The sequence below is a fragment of the Rhinopithecus bieti genome, unplaced genomic scaffold, assembly GCF_001698545.2.
Source record: "Rhinopithecus bieti isolate Rb0 unplaced genomic scaffold, ASM169854v2 scaffold_13271, whole genome shotgun sequence".
NCBI lineage: Eukaryota > Metazoa > Chordata > Mammalia > Primates > Cercopithecidae > Rhinopithecus > Rhinopithecus bieti.
This window is the reverse complement of record NW_016807521.1, coordinates 350,036-370,395: the sequence shown is the minus strand read 5'-3', so window position 1 is coordinate 370,395 and position 20,360 is coordinate 350,036. Positions and strand designations below refer to the sequence as shown.

General features: G+C 42.9%; 1 pseudogene; it reads right to left on the bottom strand.

The window, feature by feature from the left end:
• Positions 1-294: 294 nt before the first annotated feature.
• Positions 295-591, bottom strand: LOC108536130 (HIG1 domain family member 1A, mitochondrial pseudogene; annotated as a pseudogene).
• Positions 592-20,360: the final 19,769 nt, after the last annotated feature.

Below are 20,360 nucleotides of genomic sequence, written 5' to 3'. Positions count from 1 at the left end.
TTCATCTTCACAATTGAAGAAGATGGACATTTCAACACAATCTAGTGCATTTAGGTGACATATTTCTTTTATGCTAACTTGATTTCCTTGAATGACCTAGTTAGTAAACTAGTCACTAGTAATTTGGTCACCAGGCAAATCAAGCCTGCAAGAAAGGAAGCCAATATTCAAAATGCTGTGTTACCATCTAAACCCACTCAAATAGTTCATTTTCCACAATAACACATAACTTCAATAATGAGACGTCTAACTAAAGCAAGCTCCTCCAACAAGACCAAGACAGCATCTCTTCTTCTAAGGCTTAGGTTTTGCCCAGAATTCCTGACACACGGAACAGCCCTTACCAACAGTCGTTGCTCCTACAACAAAGCCTTGGGCGGCCACACACATGTGGATCAGATGAAGGGACATTTGAGTGTTTCCCCTGCTCTTCAATGTGTGTAATCCATATGTAACAAGTGCTGCACAACCTGCTATTCCAACGGGTACGAATAGTGCCTCTTTAGCTTTTCGAATAAGTTTGGATCCCTGATCTTCATCATATGAAGAAAGAGAAACATCTGTGTCTGTTGACATAGCGACCGCTTGAGGAATCTCCCTAGAGCAGAAAACCTCTCACGTGTCAACCAGCTTCTGATCCCCGCCTGAGGACTTTCATTATTTTAATTAAACCCTAAGATCTGAGAAAGCCCAGGCGGGATCTTGATAAACTTGTTTTGCTTTCTAGCATTTGTACTAAGGCACTAGCTTCTCTGGTTCCTTAATATTTAACTTATACACTCCTCAGAGTTATAGCAAGGTGTTGGTGAAGGCTGAGTGTGCTGGTTGCTAATGGACACCTGGCCTGCCACAGTCCCCACTGTCGATTTGTACATGATTTCTATCATGTTAGTTACTTTTCCAAGCACTGATTTGTTACGAGATTAGTACAAGAGTACAAACTATGACATGGTGAACTAAGACAAAGTGGGCGATGCATTCTTTCTGGCTACTGCCTGCTGGAGAGGGTCTTCATCGGGGGCACTGGAGTGGAAGATATCTATTTGGCGTTGGTAATGTACCCGACTTAGGAAACTCAAAGGCAGTGCCTGTTGCAACATAATCTTATGAGATTGAGGAATGTTTTGGAACAGCATATGACAACAATATAGGCCATAACATAGTGTTATGCCTATGCCCAGGAGGGTGGTTAGGACAACAAGAATTTCTGCCATCAGGAAGGTCCTCCACCAAACCAAGAGGCTATCACTTCGTTGAGGGACAGTGCAGGGTTAGATATGGCCTCAGTCTGTTGGTGCATATCCTTCAAAGCTAAAGAAATGTTTCCCGAGTTATTGGGAATATACATACAATATTCAGTTTTAACTGCAGCTCAAGGAGGAACCTGACATTGCATCATTTAAAGTTTTTTTAATAGGCCATTCTGAATTTTTTTTTTTTTTTTTTTTTTTTTTTAGTTATTCTGGTCATTTGCAATCCTGTCCATTGATTGTTTAAGATTTTCTATAAAGAAACCCAAATTTTCCTTGTTTAGGGGAGGCTCACCAAAGCAGTCACATAGGGCTAGAGAGGAGTAATAGACCACAGATCCAGCAAGAGTCTTGCTGTAAGATATCTGCATAATCTTGTGTCCATGAAAGAAAAAGTTTAGAAACATATTGTAAAAGAATAGCTTGTCATCTTTTGAATGGAAATCAGGCCTTCTAGGGGTTCTGTCTCCCATCTTGTGGCCTGGGTGGCCTTTGTCATGGATGTTTCATCTGGTAGGACACTTTCACCTGTGTGTGGTGGCTCCATGGCGTGATGCCCACCAGTTTCAGTGCCAAATTGGTGGCCAGGAGCACACCTTAGGCCCTTTTCCATTTCTCCTGTGGGTGTTGAGTTGAGCCTGTTTCCCTCCATTCTTTAGCAATATATGATCACTGGGCTGGAAGGAGTGGCATCGTTCTGCCAAGTTCACAATGCTCCTGTCGGAAGCAAGCTTATGCAAACGTTAAGAATTTGTCCTGGTTGGGCGCAGTGGCTCACGCCTATAATGCCAGCACTTTGAGAGGCTGAGGCAGGCGGATCATCTGAGGTTGGGAGTCCGAGTCCAGCCTGACTAACATGGAGAAACCCTGTCTCTACTAAAAATACAAAATTATCTGGATGTGGTGGTGCACGCCTGTAATCCCAGCTACTCAGGAAGGCTGAGGCAGGAGAATCACTTGAACCCAGGAGGTGGAGATTATGGTGAGCCGAGATCACGCCCCTGCTCTCTAGCCTGGGCAACAAGAGCGAAACTCTGTCTCAAAAAAAAACAAAAAAAAATATTTGTTTCAAGTATTTACCATAGTGTTTAATAGTTGACTTTCTATTAAGGGGTGCCCTAGTAATCTGAGGTGAATTAGCAGCAAAGGGTCTCTGTATTAGTTAGGGTTCTCCAGAGGGACAGAAATAATAGGATATATGTGTACATGAAAGGGAGTGTATTAAGGAGAATTGATCACACAATCACAAGGTGGAGCCCACGATAGTCCATCTGCAAACGGAGGAGCAAGGAAGGCGGTAGTGGCTCAGTCCAAGTCCCAAAGTCTCAAAAGTAGGGAAGTCGACAGTGTAGACTTTAGTTTGTGGCTGAAGGCCTGAGAGCCCCCTAGCAAACCACTTTGGTATAATTTCATACCACCGTATTTTTTTCTCTCTCTTTTTTTTCATACCACTGTATTTTTACATAAACAATAGGGCAGAGGAAGAAATCAAATATGCATTTGTCTCATGTGAGCCTCAGAGGGATGACTGACCTTGAGATGAGTTCTGTCCTTTGTCCACAAGGAATTTCCTTGTGGGCAGACTGTGAGGGAGGTATGTAGCTTCTTTGCAGCTATTATTTAGGAATAGAATGGGAGGCGGGGTTGCCTGACATACTTCCCAGCTTGACTTTTCCCTTTGGCTTCATGATTTTGGGGTCCCAAGATTTATTTTCCTTTCACAGAAGGCTTTCACGGAAAACCATTTGTCTTTTGAAAGTCCATCTGTCTTGCTGGACAGTGAGGCCTCTGGGCAGAGTTCACCTCCTCTGTGTATCTGGCACAGTGTGGGGAGCCCGGGATCCCCATGTAGTAGAGAGTTGTGGGGTGCCAGGGGCTGAGTCTACCTTAGCCAGAGGAGAAGCCAGAGAGTGGGCAGGTGGGGGACCCTGGGTCGTGGGAAACGAGCAAATCCCAACATCGTCTGCTTCTGCTGCAACAGGGCCTAAGTCCCTTCTCAACCCCAAACAATGCTTTCTCTCTCCTCGTTCCTCTGTGGCATCGTCCTGCCTTATAAGGTGCATTCTAATCTCAGCAGCAGCGTTCTGAATACTGAAATCTTTCCTCCCATCAGCCCAGATGTACCGATTGGCAGAAGCTCCAGGGAGAGCAGGCTGAGCTCAATGGTGTGTGACTGAAAAGGAACAGCAGGGCTCAGGCTCTTAAATCTAGAAAGAAAACAATTCCGGAATGAATCCTGCAGATTCCAGAGGGCAAAGTGAACCCTGAATATCTGAGACAGTTCTCAGTTAATTTAGAAAGTTTATTTTGCCAAAGTTGGGGACACGTGCCCATGACACAGCCTCAGGAGGTCCTGATGACAGGTACCTAAGGGGAGGTTGGGGCACAGCTTGGTTTTATACATTCTAGGGAGACATGAGACATCAATCAATATATGTAAGATGTACATTGGTTCCATCCAGAAAGGCAGGACAACCCCAAAGCAGGGAGGGGGCTTCCAGCTCACAGGTAGGTGAGAAACCAATGGTTACATTCTTTTGAGTTTCTGATTAGCCTTTCCAAAGCAGGCAATCAGATACGCATTTATCTCAGTGAGCAGAGGGATGATTTTGAATAGAATGGGAGACAGTTTTGTCCTAAGCATTTATCAGACTGACTTTTTCCTTTAGTTAGTGATTTGGGGGCCCCAAGATTTATTTTGCTTTCACCACAGTCCACTCCACCAGCACCACCTGATTCTGGGGAAGGACTTTACTGCTGCCACAACAAATCAAGGCTGTTAACAGGGAGCCATTTCCTTATTTAGGCCAAAGCTCATATTTCATTGGCCATCAGCTGCTGCTGCTAGTGCCTTAACTGATTTTAGACATTCAGCAGTACTGTTAAAAGCCTTTCCCTCTTCCCACGTGGAGACCATCTTTGGGTCCTGTGGTTCCCTGACCAATGTGGCTGATGTGGAGGAGGAGCTAGGGAGGAGTCCTGGCTCTGCTCCTCCCCCTTCCCTTTTCCTTGTCTATTTCCTTTGTCCCATTCCATGCCAGGCCTTTCACTGGATCCTGGAGGTGCAGGGATGGAGGGAGGGAGGAAGGAGCACACAGGATCCTGTCTGCGTGGAGCTCACAGCACAGAGGGGCACAGACAGGCACAGGGAATTGAAGCTCAACCCGACCTCTGCAGGGAGCAGCAGAGGCCACGGAGGACCCAGGGCCTGAGAATGGAGTGGTGGGTCAGCTGAGCCAGGCTTGGGCCACCAGGGCCGCCTCTCAGGTGAGAGGGTCTGAGGGAGGGGAAGAGGAAGAGTGGATGTGGGGAGGTGATGGAGGCAGAGAGACCCAGATGTGCAGAGCAGCAGAGGCCAGAGCCAGAGCTGGTTTTTTGTTGCAGTTTTTTGAAAATCCTGAGCCTGGAGATCTGTTTGAGATTTTCCATGTTGGCTAAAAGGATTGGGCCATCTATGTGGGAGATGGTTACATGATCCACCTGGATCCTCCAAGTAAGGACTGTAGAAAATGAAATTTTCAAAGTATTTTGTTAGTGAAATAATGAGAACAAGCTGGTTAACAGGAGAATGAAGGAATGAATAAATGTATCGTCCGAAACAAAACAAAACAAAACAAAACAAAAAACAAAGCTAGAATGAACCTGCTAAGTTAGAAGCAAGTTGCTTTACGTTCTACAGAGGTGTGGTTTTACAGCCTTTGATGTTCTCTTTTCACCAAGCATTTGTGTTGTCGCCACACCCAAATCATTGTCATCCGTATCAGAGTAACACCTTTGTATCTATACATTATCACTTACCCTGAGAGAGTTGTGCAAATGTAGGAATTGATCACAAACATTAAATCAAGGTCATTTAGTCTTGATGACCCTGAGGGGCCTTGCAAGGCAAAACATGAGGCCAGAGGAAGGTCCAACCCTGGGCAGGGGACAGATTAGGACAAGCATTTTCTTCATTTCTGAGTTATAGAGGCTCAGAGAAGGCAGATGATTTACCTAAGGTTCATCAGCGTTGCTCCCATCACCATGGGCCCAGTAGGAGACATGGTTCTATTTTGTGCCTAAATTCCAGGGTGTGGGTAGATTTTCTTAAGAGGATAGACTCTCAGTCCAAACATCAGCTTGACATTAGATACAAATAAATAAAATCATGCTTAAGGTTGTGTACATCAGCTATGGTCCCTCTAAATATATAACGCTCATTATAGAATGGAACTGAGAGTTCCTTGGTGGATAGCTCTTCTGTGCATCTGTGTATGTGCCTAGAACTTTGCTGGGTCATAGGACAGAAGACATTTAACGAAGGGTTCCCTCTGGATCAGCTCAGTGCAGTGGAAGGAGCCTGCCCTTTGTGGCTTGAGAGAAGCAGTTTCACATCCTGGTTCTAGGACTTTTCACAGCATAGAAAAGTCAGATATTGTTCCTCTGGGCCCAATATTGGTTCTTGAAAATGAAGATGATAATATTTTCCTTGAAGGGTAGAATAAAAACCAGCCTTGTAGTGCATCCAAGCACCATAGATAGTAATAAAAATGGATTCCCTTCTGAATTTCACAAGTATATTAAAATCAACAAGTATATTCAGGCGTATTTCTAACATCATTGTGTATAATGGCTAAATATTTTGAACAACCTAAATGCCTAATAGTAGTGGACTGGTTAAATTATGTACACACTTATAATGCAACATGATGACGTTGTCATATGGTATAGCCATTGATAATCACATTTATAACATGTAAAATATTCATGACACATCTTGGTAAACACAAAAAGCAAAGTCTATGATTCTGCCAAACTTCTTGGTGAAGGGGTAACACTAAAAGCTCAGTAACTGGTACTTTTCAACCTTCTGTTTTCTTCTCCTGCCTCTGTGTCCTTACCTTACCTGCCTTTTGTCCACTGTCTGTGATTCCCAGGTAAGTATTTCAAGATTGGTTCCTCCAATCCCTTCATGTTTCTGACTGGCGAGGCCGTGGTGACAAAGGAGCCCCTGGAGCATGTGGCATGGGGCTGCCTCTGCTGGGTCCACAACCGTTTGGACCCCAAGTACAGACCTCGGCCTGTGGGTGAGATAATCAGTTCTGCAGAGGAGATGGTTGGCGACCAGAAGATGCATAAAGTTATTTTTAATAACAGTGAATGCTTTGTCACTGATCTGAAATATGGCCAACCCCTTTGCAAGTTGGTAAGGCCCCCTTTGGGGTGAACTCTTCCTTCTGGAGTTCTTGGGGTGAGATTATGTGTGGAGTTTTTCAAAGATGACCAGTGGAGATTGCACTGTATTTCTCACATTGATATTATAGTATTCATACCATAACATTAATAGCGTTCTTTAAAAAAGATTTTTTTGGGGGGAGGCCGAGGAGGGTGGATCACCTGAGGTCAGGAGTTCAAGACCAGCCTGGCCAACATGGTGAAACCCTGTCTCTACTAAAAATACAAAAATTAGCCGGGCGTGGTGGCGTGTGCTTGTAATCTCACCTACTCAGGAGGCTGAGGCAGGAGAATAGCTGGAACCCGGGAAGTGGAGGCTGCAGTGAGCCAAGATTGTGCCACTGTAGTCCAGTTTGGGTGACAGAGTGAGACTATTTCTCAAAAAAAATAAATAAATAAATAAATAAATAATTTTTTTAAAATACAAAAATTAGCCAGGTGTGGTGGTGGCCACCTGTAATCTCATCTACTTGGGAGGCTGAGGCATGACAATTGCTTGACCCTGGGAGGTGGAGGTTGCAGTGGGCTGAGAGCACGCCACTGCATTCCAGCCTGGGTGACCCAGTGAGACTTTGTCTCAAAAAGAAAAATTTTTTTAAAAAAATTTCCATAAGTTATTGGGGAACAGGTGGTGTTTGGTTACAAGAGTAAGTTCTTTACTGGTGATCTGTGAGATTTTGGTGCACCCATCACCTGAGCAGTCTACACTGCACTCTATTTGTAGTCTTTTATCCCTCACCCACTTCCCACCCTCTCCCCTTGAGTCCCCAAAGCCCATTGTTTCCTTCCTGGATTTTGCATCCAAGCTTAGTTCCTTCTTAGATTTTGCATCTTCATAGCTTAGTTCCCACTTATGAGTAAGAACATATGATGATTGGTTCCCCATTCCTGAGTTACTTCACTTAGAATAATAGTCTCCAACCTCATCTGCATTGCTGTGAATGCCATTAATTCATTCCTTTCTATGGCTGAGTAGTATTTCATCATATGTATATGCCACAGTTTCTTTATCCATTTATTGATTGATGGGCATTTGGGTGGTTCCATGTTTTTGCAATTGCGAATTGTGATGCTATAAACATGCGCGTGCAAGTATCTTTTTCATAAAATGACTTTTTTTCCTCTGAGTAGATACCCAGTAGTGGGATTGTTGGATCAAATGTTAGTTCTACTTTTAGTTCTTTAAGGAAGCTTCACTCTGTTTTCCATAGTGGTTGCACTAGTTTACATTCCCACCAACAGCGTACAAGTGTTCCCTGTTCACTGCATCCATGCCAACACCTACTGTTTTTTTTTTTTTTTATTATGGCCATTCTTGCAGGAGTAAGGTGGTATTACACTGTGGTTTTGATTTGCAGTTCCCTGATCATTAGTGATATTAAGCATTTCTTTTCATAGGTTTATTGGCTGTTTATATATCTTCTTTTGGGAATTGTCTATTCATATCCTTAGCCCACTTTTTGATGGGATTGATTGTTTTTTCCTTGCTGATTTGAGTTTGTTGTAGATTCTGGATATTAGTGTTTTGTCAGATGTATAGATTGTGAAGATTTTCTCCACTCCGTGTGTTGTCTGTTTGCTTTTCTGACTGTTCCTTTTGTCGTGCAAAAGCTCTTGAGTTTAATTAAGTCCCAGCAATTTATCTTTGTTTTTATTGCATTTGCTTTTGGGTTCTTGGTCATGTAATCCTTGCTTAAGCCAATGTCCAGAAGGGCTTTTCCAATGTTATCTTCTAGAATTTTTTTTTTTTTTTTTTTTTGAGACGGAGTCTTACTCTGTCCCAGGCTGGATTGCAGTGGCGCGATCTCGGCTCACCGCAAGCTCCGCCTCCCGGGTTCAAGCCATTCTCCTGCCTCAGCCTCCGGAGTAGCTGGGACTACAGGCGCGCCGCCACCTCGCCCGGCTAGTTTTTTCGTAATTTTTTTATAAGAGACGGGGTTTTCACCCGTTTTAGCCAGGATGGTCTCGATCTCCTGACCTCGTGATCTGCCCCCGTCTCGGCCCCCCAAAGTGCCTGGGATTACAGGCTGGAGCCAACCCCACGCCGCCATCTTCTAGAATTTTTTATAGTTTGTCAGGTCTTAGCTTTAAGTCCTTAATCCATGTTGAAGTTGATTTTTGTAATAAGGTGAGCAGATTGAGGATCCAGTTTCATTTCTCCCTACATTGGGCTAGCCAAGTAATCCTAGCACCACCATTTGTTGAAAAGGGTGTCCTTTCCCCACTTTACATTTTTGTTTGCTTTGTCAAAGATCAGCTGGCTGAAAGTATTTGACTTTATTTCTGGGTTCTCTATTCTGTTTCATTGGTAGCCTATATGCTTATTTTTATACCAGTACCATGCTGTTTTGGTGACTATGGCCTTATAGTATAGTTTGAAACCAGGTAATGTGATGCCCCCCAGATTCGTTCTTTTTGCATAGTCTTGCTTTGGCTATGCAGGCTCTTTTTTGGTTCCATATAAATTTTAGGATTGTTTTTTCTAATTCTGTGAAGTATGATGATAGTATTTTGATGGGAGTTGCATTGAATTTGTAGATTGCTTTTGGCAGTATGGTCATTTTGACAATATTGATTCTACCCATCCATGAGCACAGGATGTGTTTCCATTTGTTTGTGTCATCTGTGATTTCTTCCAGCAGTGTTTTGTAGTTATCCTTGTAGAGGTCTTTCACCTCCTTGGTTAAGTATATTCCTAGTATTTTATTTTATTTTTTTGTAGCTATTGTAAAAGGGATTGAGTTCTTGATTTGATTCTCAGCTTGGTCACTGTTAGTGTGTAGAAGAGTTACTGATTTGTGTCCATTAGTTTTGGATCCAGAAACTTTGCTGAATGCTTTTATCAGCTCTAGGAGCTTTCTAGAGGAGTCTTTAGGACGTACTAGGTAAACAGTCATATCATTAGCAAACAGTGACAGTTTGACTTCCTCTTTACCGATTTGGATGTCCTTTATCTTTTTCTCTTGTCTGATTGCTGTGGCTAGGACTCTCAGCACTGTGTTGAAGAAGAGTGGTGAGAGTAGGCATCCTTGTCTTGCTCCAGTTCTCAGAGGGGATGCTGTCAACTTTTCAGCATTATGTTGGCTGTGGGTTTGTCGTAGATGACTTTTATTACATTGAGATATGTCCCTTGTATGCCGATTTTGCTGAGAGTTTTAATCATATAGGAATGCTGGATTTTGTCGACTGCTTTTTCTGCATCTATTAAAATGATCATATGATTTTTGCTTTTAATTCTGTTTACATGGTATATCACATTTATTAACATGTGTATGTTAAACCATCCCTGCATCCCTGGTGTCAAACCCACTTGTTCATGGTGGATTCTCTTTATGATATGTTGTTGGATTCAGTTAGCTAGTATTTTGTTAAGGATTTTAACATCTATGTTCATGAGGGATATAGGTCTGTAGTTCTCTTTTCTAGTTACATCCTTTCCTGGTTTTGGTATTAGGGTGATACTGGTTTCACAGAATGATTTAGGGAGGGTTCCCTCTTTCTCTATCTTGTGGAATAGTGTCAATAGGATTGGTACCAATTCTTCTTTGAATGTCTGGTAGAATTCTGCTGTGAATCCATTGGTCCTGGACTTTTTTGTTGTTTGTAATTTTTAAATTTTTAAATTACCATTTCAGTCTCACTGTTGTTATTGGTCTATTTAGGGTATCCAGTTCTTCCTGATTTAAGGTAAGAAGGTTGTATCTTTCCAGAAATTTATCCATCTCCTCTAGGTTGTCTAGTTTATGTGCATAAAGGTGTTCATAGTAGCCCTGAATGATCTTTGTATTGCTGTGGTATCAGTTTTAATATCTCCCATTTCTTTTCTAATTGAGCTTATTTGGATTTTTTCTCTTCTTTTCTTGATTAATCTTCCTAATGGTCCATCAATTTTATTTGTCTTTTGAAAGAACCAGCTTTTTATTTCATTTATATTTTGTATTTTTTTTGTTTCAACTTCATTTAGTTCTGCTCTGATCTTGGTTATTTCCTGTCTTCTGCTGGGTTTGGGTGTGGTTTCTTCTTGTTTCTCTAGTTTGTTGAGGTGTGACCTTAGATTGCCTGTTTGTGCTCTTTCAGACTTTTTGATGTCAGTGTTTAGGGCTATAAACTTTCCTCTTAATCATCACCTTTGCTGTATCCCAGAGGTTTTAAGAGGTTGTGTCACTACTGTCCTTCAGTTCAAAGAATTTTAAAATTTTCATTTTGATTTCATTGTTGACCCAGTGATCATTCAGGATCAGGTTATTTAATTTCCATGTATTTGCATGGTTTTGAAGGTTCCTCTTGGAGTTAATTTCCAGTTTTATTCCACTGTGGTCTGAGAGAGTGCTTTATATAATTTCAATTTTCTTAAATTTATTGAGGCTTGTTTTGTGGCCTCTCGTATGGTCTGTCTTGGAGAAAGTTTCATGCACTGTTGAATAGAATGTATATTCTGTGGTTGTTGGGTGGAATGTTCTCTTATATATCTGTTAAGTCCATTTGTTCCAGGGTATAGTTTAAATCCATTGTTTCTTGACTTTCTGTCTTGATGACCTGTCTAGTGCTGTAGGTGGAGTATTGAAGTCCCCTACTATTATTGTGTTGCTGTCTATCTCATTTCTTAGGTCTATTAGTAATTGTTTTACAAATTTGGGAGCTCCAGTGATAGGTGCATACATGTTTAGGATTGCGATATTTTCCTGTTGGATAAGGCCTTTTATATAATGTCCCTCTTTGTCTTTTTTAACTGCTGTTGCTTTGAAGTTTGTTTTGTCTGATATAAGAATAGCTACCTCTGTATCGGAGGAACCAGCCCCCAATATTTCAACATAGGTTATTTCTCTTTTCCCTAAGTGTTGGCCGGTCTGAGAAATAAAGAGAAAGAGTACCTTCAAAACCATGCAAATACATGGAAATTAAATAACCTGATCCTGAATGATCACTGGGTCAACAATGAAATCAAAATGAAAATTTTAAAATTCTTTGAACTGAAGGACAGTAGTGACACAACCTCTTAAAACCTCTGGGATACAGCAAAGGTGATGATTAAGAGGAAAGTTTATAGCCCTAAACACTGACATCAAAAAGTCTGAAAGGGCACAAACAGGCAATCTAAGGTCACACCTCAACAAACTAGAGAAACAAGAAGAAACCACACCCAAACCCAGCAGAAGACAGGAAATAACCAAGATCAGAGCAGAACTAAATGAAGTTGAAACAAAAAAAATACAAAGAGAGAAATTTACAGCTGGGCCTCTGGGGGTGATACCACATATTGGCAGGTTCCATGACGCCCCTTGAGCCGCAAAACCAGCAATTTTTTATTAGGGATTTCAAAAGGGGATGGGGGTATGAACAGGGAGTAAGTCACAAAGATCACATGCTTGAAAGGGCAGGAAAAGATCACAAGGGCAGAGAGGCAGAGCAAGATCACAAGGCCAGGGCGAAATTAGAATTACTGATGAGGTTCCACATCCTGCTGGGCATGTATTGTCATTGATAAACATCTTAACAGGAAACAGGGTTCAAGAGCAGACAATGGGTCTGACTAGAATTCACCAGGCTGGAATTTCCTAATCCTAGCAAGCCTTAGGGCACTGCAGGAGACCAGGGCATATTTCGTCCCTTATCTTCAACCCCATAAGACAGACACTCCCAGAGTGGCCATTTAGAGACCTCCCCATGGGAATGCATTCCTTTCCCAGGGTTATTCCTTGCTGGGAAAAGAATTCAGCAATATTTCTCCTATTCGCCTTCCGCAAGAAGAGAAATATGACTCTGTTCTGCCCAGCCCAGAAGGCAGTCAGACCTTATGGTTATCTCCCTTGTTCTCTGAAAATCTCTGTTATCCTGTTCCTTTTAAGGATGCCCAGATTTCATATTGTTCAAACATACATGTTTTACAAACAATTTGTGTAGTTAACAGGGTCCTGAGGTGACATACATTCTCAGTTTATGAAGATGATGGGATTAAGAGATTAAAGACGCATAGGAAATTATAAGAGTATTGATTGGGGAAGTGATAAATGTCCGTGAAGTCTTCACAATTTATGTTTAGAGATTGCAGTAAAGACAGGTGCAAGAAATTATAAAAGTATTAGTTTGGGGAACTAATAAATGTCCATGAAATCTTCACAAATTATGTTCTTCTGCCGTGGCTTCAGCCAGTCCCTCCATTCAGGGTCCCTGACTTCCTGTAACACTTCTGGCCAGGTGCTGTGGCTCACATCTGTAATCCCAGCACTCTGGGAGGCCGAGGTGGGTGGATCATGAGGTCAAGAGATTGAGACCATCCTGGCCAACATGGTGAAACCCTGTCTCCACTAAAAATACAAAAATTAGCTGGGTGTGGTGTGACGTGCTTGTAGTCCCAGCTGCTTGGGAGGCTGAGGCAGAAGAATCACCTGAACCTGGGAGGCAGGGTTGCAGTGAGCCAAGATTGTGCCAATGCACTCCAGCCTGGTGACAGAGCAAGACTCCGTCTCAAAACAAAACAAAGCAAAACAAAAAAAACAGCTACTCCTGCTCACTTTTGGTGTCCATTTGGATGAAATGTCTTTTTACCCCCTTCACCCTAAGTTTATGTGAGCCCTTATGTTTTAGGTGAGTCCCTTGAAGACAGCAGGTTGGTGAATTCTTATCCATTCTGCAATTCTGTATCTTTTAAGTGGAGCATTTAGGCCATTTACTTTCAGTGTTAGTATTGAGATGTGAGGTATCATTCCAGTTACCATGCTACTTGTCACCTGTATACCTTGTTTTTTTGTTTTTTCTTTTTCTTTTAAATTGTATTTTTGTTTTATGCGTCCTGTGAGATTTAGGCTTTAAAGAGGTTCCATTTCGATGTGTTTTCAGGATTTGTTTCAAGATTTAAAGTTCCTTTTAGCTATTTTTTTTTTTTTTTTTTTTGAGACGGAGTCTCGCTCTGTCGCCTGGGCTGGAGTGCAGTGGACGGTTCTCAGCTCACTGCAAGCTCCGCCTCCTGGGTTTATGCCATTCTCCTGCCTCAGCCTCTGAGTAGCTGGGACTACAGGCGCCCGCCACCTCGCCCGGCTAGTTTTTTGTATTTTTTAGTAGAGACGGGGTTTCACCGTGTTAGCCAGGATGGTCTCGATCTCCTGACCTCATGATCCGCCCGTCTCGGCCTCCCAAAGTGCTGGGATTACAGGCTTGAGCCACCGCGCCCGGCCTAGTTATTCTTGTAGTGGTCGCTTGGTAGTGGTGAATTTTCTCAGCCTTTGTCTGAAAAAGACTGTATTTTCCCTTCATATATGAAGCTTAGTTTTGCTGGATACAAAATTCTTGGCTGATAATTGTTTTGTTTGAGGAGGCTGAAACAAATTGTTTTGTTTGAGGAGGCCCCAGTTCCTTCTAGCTTGTAGAGTTTCTGCTGAGAAATCTGCTTTTAATCTGATAGGTTTCCCTTATAGGTTATCTGGTGCTTTTGCCTCAGAGCTCTTAAGATTCTTTCCTTTGTCTTAACTTTAGATAGCCTGTTGACAATGTGCCTAGGCAATGATGTTTTTGTGATGAATTTCTGTTCTTTGAGCTTCTTGGATTTGGATGTCTAGGTCTCCAGCAAGGCTGGAAAAGTTTTCCTTGATTATTTCCCCAGATATGTTCTCCAAATGTTAGATTTCTCTTCTTCCTCAGGAATGCTGATTATTCTTAGGTTTGGTTGTTTAACATAATCCTAGACTTCTTGGAGGCTTTGTTCATATTTTCTTATTCTCTTTTCTTTGTCTTTGTTGGACTGGGTTAATTGAAAACCTTGTCTTCTAGCTCTGAATTTCTTTCTTCTGCTTATTTGATTCTATTGCTGAGACTTTTCAGAGCATTTTGCATTTCTATAAGTGTGTCCATTGTTTCCTGAAGTTTTGATTGTTTTTTACTTATGCTATCTATTTCACTGAATATTTCTCCCTTCACTTCTTGTATCTTTTTTTTTATTTCTTTAAACTGGGCTTCACCTTTCTCTGGTGCCTCCCTGATTAGCTTAATAACCAACCTTCTGAATTATTTTTCAGGAATAAATCAGGAATTTCTTCTTGGTTTGGATCCATTGCTGGTGAGCTAGTGTGATATTTTGGGGGTGCTAAAGAACCATGTTTTGTCATATTACCAGAGTTGGTTTTCTGGTTCCTTCTCATTTGGGTAGGCTGTGTCAGAGGGAAGGTCTAGAGCTGAAGGCTGTTGTTCAGATTCTTTTGTCCCACAGGATGTTCCCTTGATGTACTACTCTCCCCCTTTTCCTAGGGATGTGGTTTCCTGAGAGCCGAACTGTAGTGATTGTTATCTCTCTTCTGGATCTAGCCACCTAGCAAGTCTACCAGGGTCTGGGCTAGTACTGGGGGTTGTCTGCACAGAGTCCTGTGATGTGAACTGTCTGTAGGTCTCTCAGCCATGGATTACCAGCACCCGTTCTGGTAGAGGCAGCAGGGTGAAATGTACTCTGTGAGGATTCTTAGCTTTGGTGGTTTAATGCACTATTTTTGTGCTGGTTGGCCTCCTGTCAGGAGGTTGCACTTTCCAGAGAGCATCAACTGTGGTAGTATGGAGAGGAACCAGTGGTGGGTGGGGCCCTAGAACTCCCAAGAGTATATGCCCTTTGTCTTCGGTTACCAGGGTGGGTAGGGAAGGTGGCTGGGGGTGTGAGCTTTGTATTGGTTAGTTTTCACTTGAAGAGTGTGTTTATGGGTGAGTTGCATGCCATCTCTAGGAACTGGCTAGCTTTGGGAGGGGCTGACTCTCTAGGGTCAGCAATGCCCCAGATATCAAAAGCATCAGAGTAGAAAATAAAATATATGGTAATACACACCATGGGGCAGCACAAATGTTTCAGGGCCCTGAGGCCCAGTCTAACAAGAAAGCTCAGCAGCCACCATTCTAGTTTTGCCCAGGTTGGGCCAGGTTCTCCAACATAGGTGACATCATGTGCTTATTCAAGTGTGCTGATCTTGCATGCAGGGATATATGCACATTATATATATGTGTATAAATGCAATCATGTGGGTACACCTGAATATACACATAGGCTTTGGAACAGAAACACCAAGAAGAAACTCTGTTCCTACTGTTCCTCACAAGGGACCTCTGAGAGTGACAGCAAAGCTGGTGATCCCATCAGTCATCAGAGTCTCTCATTCCTGGGTAAATATCTGATGCTGCTGGGCAGTGAGCAGTTCTGCAGCTGAGGTGGGGGCTCCCCAAGCCAGGTCTCTGATGCTTCCTAGAAGTTTTCCCACACGCTGTCTGGTTTTTCTGTTGGAGTCATGCCAAAACCCACAACCTGGAGACTTGATTGAGATTTATCACACTCTGTATGAGCACTGGGCCATCTATGTGGGAGATGGTTATGTGGTCCATCTGATCAATTCAGGTAAGAACGAATGATCAGTTTAAACACTAGCTTTGAGTTGAGAAAAGTAAATGAAAGCACAATTCGTTACTGTGCTTATTATCTCTGTTTCCTTTTGAATTTTAGTACCCCAGATTTTCATTCATGAAAGAGTAGAATGTGGACTTCATCTTTTGACAAGCCTATTGTGACCCTTTCCTAAGTTTCCAGAAAGTTCTGTCTTGCCATTGAGTCACCTGCTTGCTACACAGTAGGGTAGAAATTGCCAGGCTTTTGGAGTTGTTTCAAAACTTCACTTCACAACTTTCAGTTCTTGGGCATGTTACTTAACCTTTCTGACACAAGATTGTTCTGTAAAATGGAGATAGGTGTTTTTACTTGGAAGAAATTGTAAGAAAACTGAATGAGAACTACTTCTTTCTGGTAGATACTCAAAAAACTTTAAAACCTGTCTGAGTCAGACACATACCCAAAGATACATAAGAGGTGTTTATAATAATGCCACTGTCTATAGTAGAGAACCAGTTTAAACAATCTAAATACTTAACAGTCAGAGAGTTGTCAAATAAATTAAAGTGCCTCCATGTAGTGGAATACCATGGTCGCCATGAAGTAGTTTCACATTTGTTGCAATGGGAGCATAATCTCAACACACTGTTAAGTATTTAGATTACAAATACTTATCAAATATTTGCACTCATGTTAAATCTAACAAGAACAAAAGAGAAGAGTAGGAAGAGATAGTCACACTCAAAGGTCAATAGTGGAACTTTTTGTTCTTCCTTCTCCCCATCCTTTTCCAACATTGCATCCCTGAGCACTGTAGTACCTTAGAGTGTCTGTCTGTATTTTAGGTGGGTCTTCAAAGGATGTGGTGAAATATGAGCCTCTGGGGGATGCGGTCCAGAATAGCACATACCGGGTCAACAGCTACTTGGACAAGTACAGACCATGGCCTGTCCATGAGATCATTCGCTTGGCAAGGGAGAGAATTGACAAAAAGTTTCACTACAACATTCTTTGTTCAAACTGTGAGCACTTTGCCACTCAGATATGACGAGCGCCACAGCAAGCAGGTAAGCCTCCTTCTGGAGTTGTATTGGCAGAGGGATAGATGAAGCTGTTGGCAAACATCAAGGGAGCCCTCCTGACACCTCTTACATAGATACTCAAGGACCAGACATTTAAATGGCATATCTAATTAATACAGGAGTTATTATTACAGGGGTTATTACTCATTGCTCCACAGCTGGGGACACTGAGACCCAGGGATTCCTGGTAACTTGTCCGTGGTGATCAAAGTGAAGAGGACACTTCAGAAATTGAACCCATTTACTTTTTTTTTTTTTGTGATGGAGTCTCGCTCTGTCGCCCAGGCTGGAGTGCAGTGGTGTGATCTTGGCTTACTGCAAGCTCTGCCTCCTGGGTTCACGCCATTCTCCTGTCTCAGCCTCCCAAGTAGCTGGGACTACAGGTGCCCGCCACCACGCCTGAATAATTTTTAGGATTTTTAGTAGAGATGGGGTTTCACCACGTTAGCCAAGATGGTCTCAATCTCCTGACCTCATGATCTGCCCACCTCAGCCTCCCAAAGTGCTGGGATTACAGGTGTGAGCCACCACGCCTGGCCTGAACCCATCTACTTTGACTCTAGGATCAGTGCTGCATCCACTGAATCCCATGTTTGCTTCGCTTTGAAGAGCATTTTGCAGTGGGGAAATTCTCACGGCTCCTCAGTGCAGTCCAGGTGAGGGATCATGACCCCATACACCAGGAATAACTGGCTCAGGTTCTGGTTCCAGCACTGACCAGCTAGGAGATGTTCCCAAAACCACCTTACTGAGACTTGGTTTCCTCATCCAGAAAATGGGGCAAATGCCTCATGTCTTTTCAGTTCAGAGTAGTCACATGATTTAGCTAAGGCTAAATGTGTTATTCTGGACTACATCCCCCAGAGGCTATTGCTTTGAGGCTGGTTCTTCCACACACTCCTGCCAGCCACGGATGTGCACCAGCATCCTCATTCCCAAATTTGGCAGCATCTCCTCATTCAGCCTTCTGTGCTCTGAGCTGTCTGGATCCCTCCCAAGTTCTGAGCTTCCTATGGCTTGAGAATACCTGAGCTCAAATCACAAATTAGCTTCTATCAGTAAGTGTCTTTGGACAGATTGTTTCCCTATGTGGGCCTCAGTTTCCATGGGTGCAGAATGAGGAGTTGCGTGGGGGACCTGTGTAGGCCTGGCTGGCCCTGACCATATGGGATCCTTTGTTTCTGAGCCCAGCTCTGAAGGCAGCTCGTAAAAGGTCCCATGGGCTGTCAGAATGTGGACTGATCTCAGATCTAGATCAGATTCCTTATCCTCTAGGGGACCTCCAGGGTCAGGGCTGCTGAAGGGATACAGTCAACTTCCTCCTGGGGGAAAGGTCTCTGGGGTGGACAGAAGAATTACTATGTCTTTGTGTGACTTGAGAAAAATAAAGTCTTGGCTTTCTTTTGACTCTGAACAATGCCCTGTTCTACTTTGCAGAGTAAACGTGCAGTGTCTATCATTGTGGCTTGGATAGGAGTGACTTGTATGATTTGAGTAATTCTTGCCCAAAGTTATCACTGCTTGAAGAAGCCATTAAAAATTCCCTAGTTGGAGGCTGCTTCACAGACCAGCTGTTCCTCTGTGTGCCTAATTCTCTCTGTCACTGGCTTTTGGAAGGACCAATTGTAACAAGACTGAACTTCTTGAAGAATCAAATGAAGGAACCTAGTGACCCCTTCATCAGATATTTCCACTACTTGATTATAGATTCATGAATCATTGGAAAGGAAGCAACTATGATTGAGCACTTGTTGAGTACTTCTGACTGCACACCTTTGAAAAAGTCTCCTAAAATCTGAGTTTCCACTGCATTTATATTATGGGGGTAACAAGGACGGTTTCACCGTGTTTTGCTGAGATTAAATGAGATGGTGTAAAATGGCTTGGTACAATCCCTACAATCCCATAGCAGATGCTCAATAAAATTGCTCCTTGCATTTACTTCTGACTTGCTCAATTTTATTCTTGGGGTAGGCTAGGCACTAACATTCTTGGGTAACCTCAGCATCTTGTGCATGAGTCCAATAACCCTGATAGGGTAACAACTTCCACCATCCCTCCAGTACCCTCTTTTGGTCAGCCTTCTTTGTTATAGAAGATGTTCATTTGTAACAAAGAGTGTAGGCTTTGTCCATCTGGGTCTACTACATGAAATAATAGTCACTTCTGTGGGTCAAGCTGCCCTTGGATTTCAGGAAGTCCTCAATATGGCTCCTAGCTAGTTCCTGCATGCTTCAGGCATGACTTCAGAAGTGGCATGGACCCTATGGTCTTTCACTCCAGCATCTTCATCCTGCAGGCTGCCATGCTGCTGCCACTGCCCCCAGTAACCTTCCCCAGAGAGTGGCCTCTCCAGGACAGTCATCCTCTAGTGAGGTCACTATGGCACCATTGTTCTGGCCTTGAGAGGAGAGGTGACACCTCTTACTTTACTCATTATCTCAAAGACATGAAATGCTGGTTCCTTAATCCCCACAGCACAACAAATCCAAGCCTTTATCTAATAATAGGAATTTACTGGAAGCCCAGAGGTACCAGAAAAGATGACCAACCAAGGGAATAACTTAGTCCTGCTACTATAATACTGAATGTGCCTATGCTCAGAATCCCAGGCCCAAGTCAGCTCATATATTCAGAGAGTCCTGCTTGGGCCTGCCTGCCTAGCTCCTGTTCTCCCTGCATGTACAAGGGCCCAGCTCGCCTTACATGATGGCAGTGTTCTCCACCATGGCTGCTTCACCAGGGTCCAGCCCAGTGTTGCTTGGGCACATGGAGAGGAGAAGGACCTTCCCTTTTTCAGGATGACTTATTCTCTAGCCTCGTTCCCAGGGCATGTGAATATCTATTTACTTCATTGGAAACCCTGGATCCTTCCTATGAAAATTCTGTCCACTCTCCATGACTAGGTCAGAGCTCTCAGCTCTGCAAGTCCCTTTTTGTGACACTCATCATATTTACAACTGAATTTTGATTATGTGTTTCTCTGATTCACCTCTATTTTCCCTACAAGAATTGTTATTCCCAGGCTGGGTGCAGTGGCTCATGCCTGTAATCCCTGTACTTTGGGAGGCTGAGGTGGGCAGATTACCTGAGGTCAAGAGTTTGAGACTAGCCTGGCCGACATGGTAAAACCCCATCTCTACTAAAAATACAAAAAAAAAAAAAATTAGCTGGGCATGGTGGCGCACACCTGTAATCTGAGCTACTTGGGAGGTTGAGGCAGGAGAATTGTTTGAATCTGGGAGGTGGAGGTTGCAGTGAGCTGAGATCGCGCCACTGCACTCCATCCTGGGCAATAAGAGCGAAACTCTGTCTCAAAAAGAAAAAAAGAAAAAAAGAAAAAAAGACTTGTTATTCCCTGCAACCAGGCACCGTGACTCCCAGAATCTACTATAATGTCTTATGTATAAAGGTATTCCAAAAACATCTAGAAAGGCTGAACAAATATATATATATATATATATA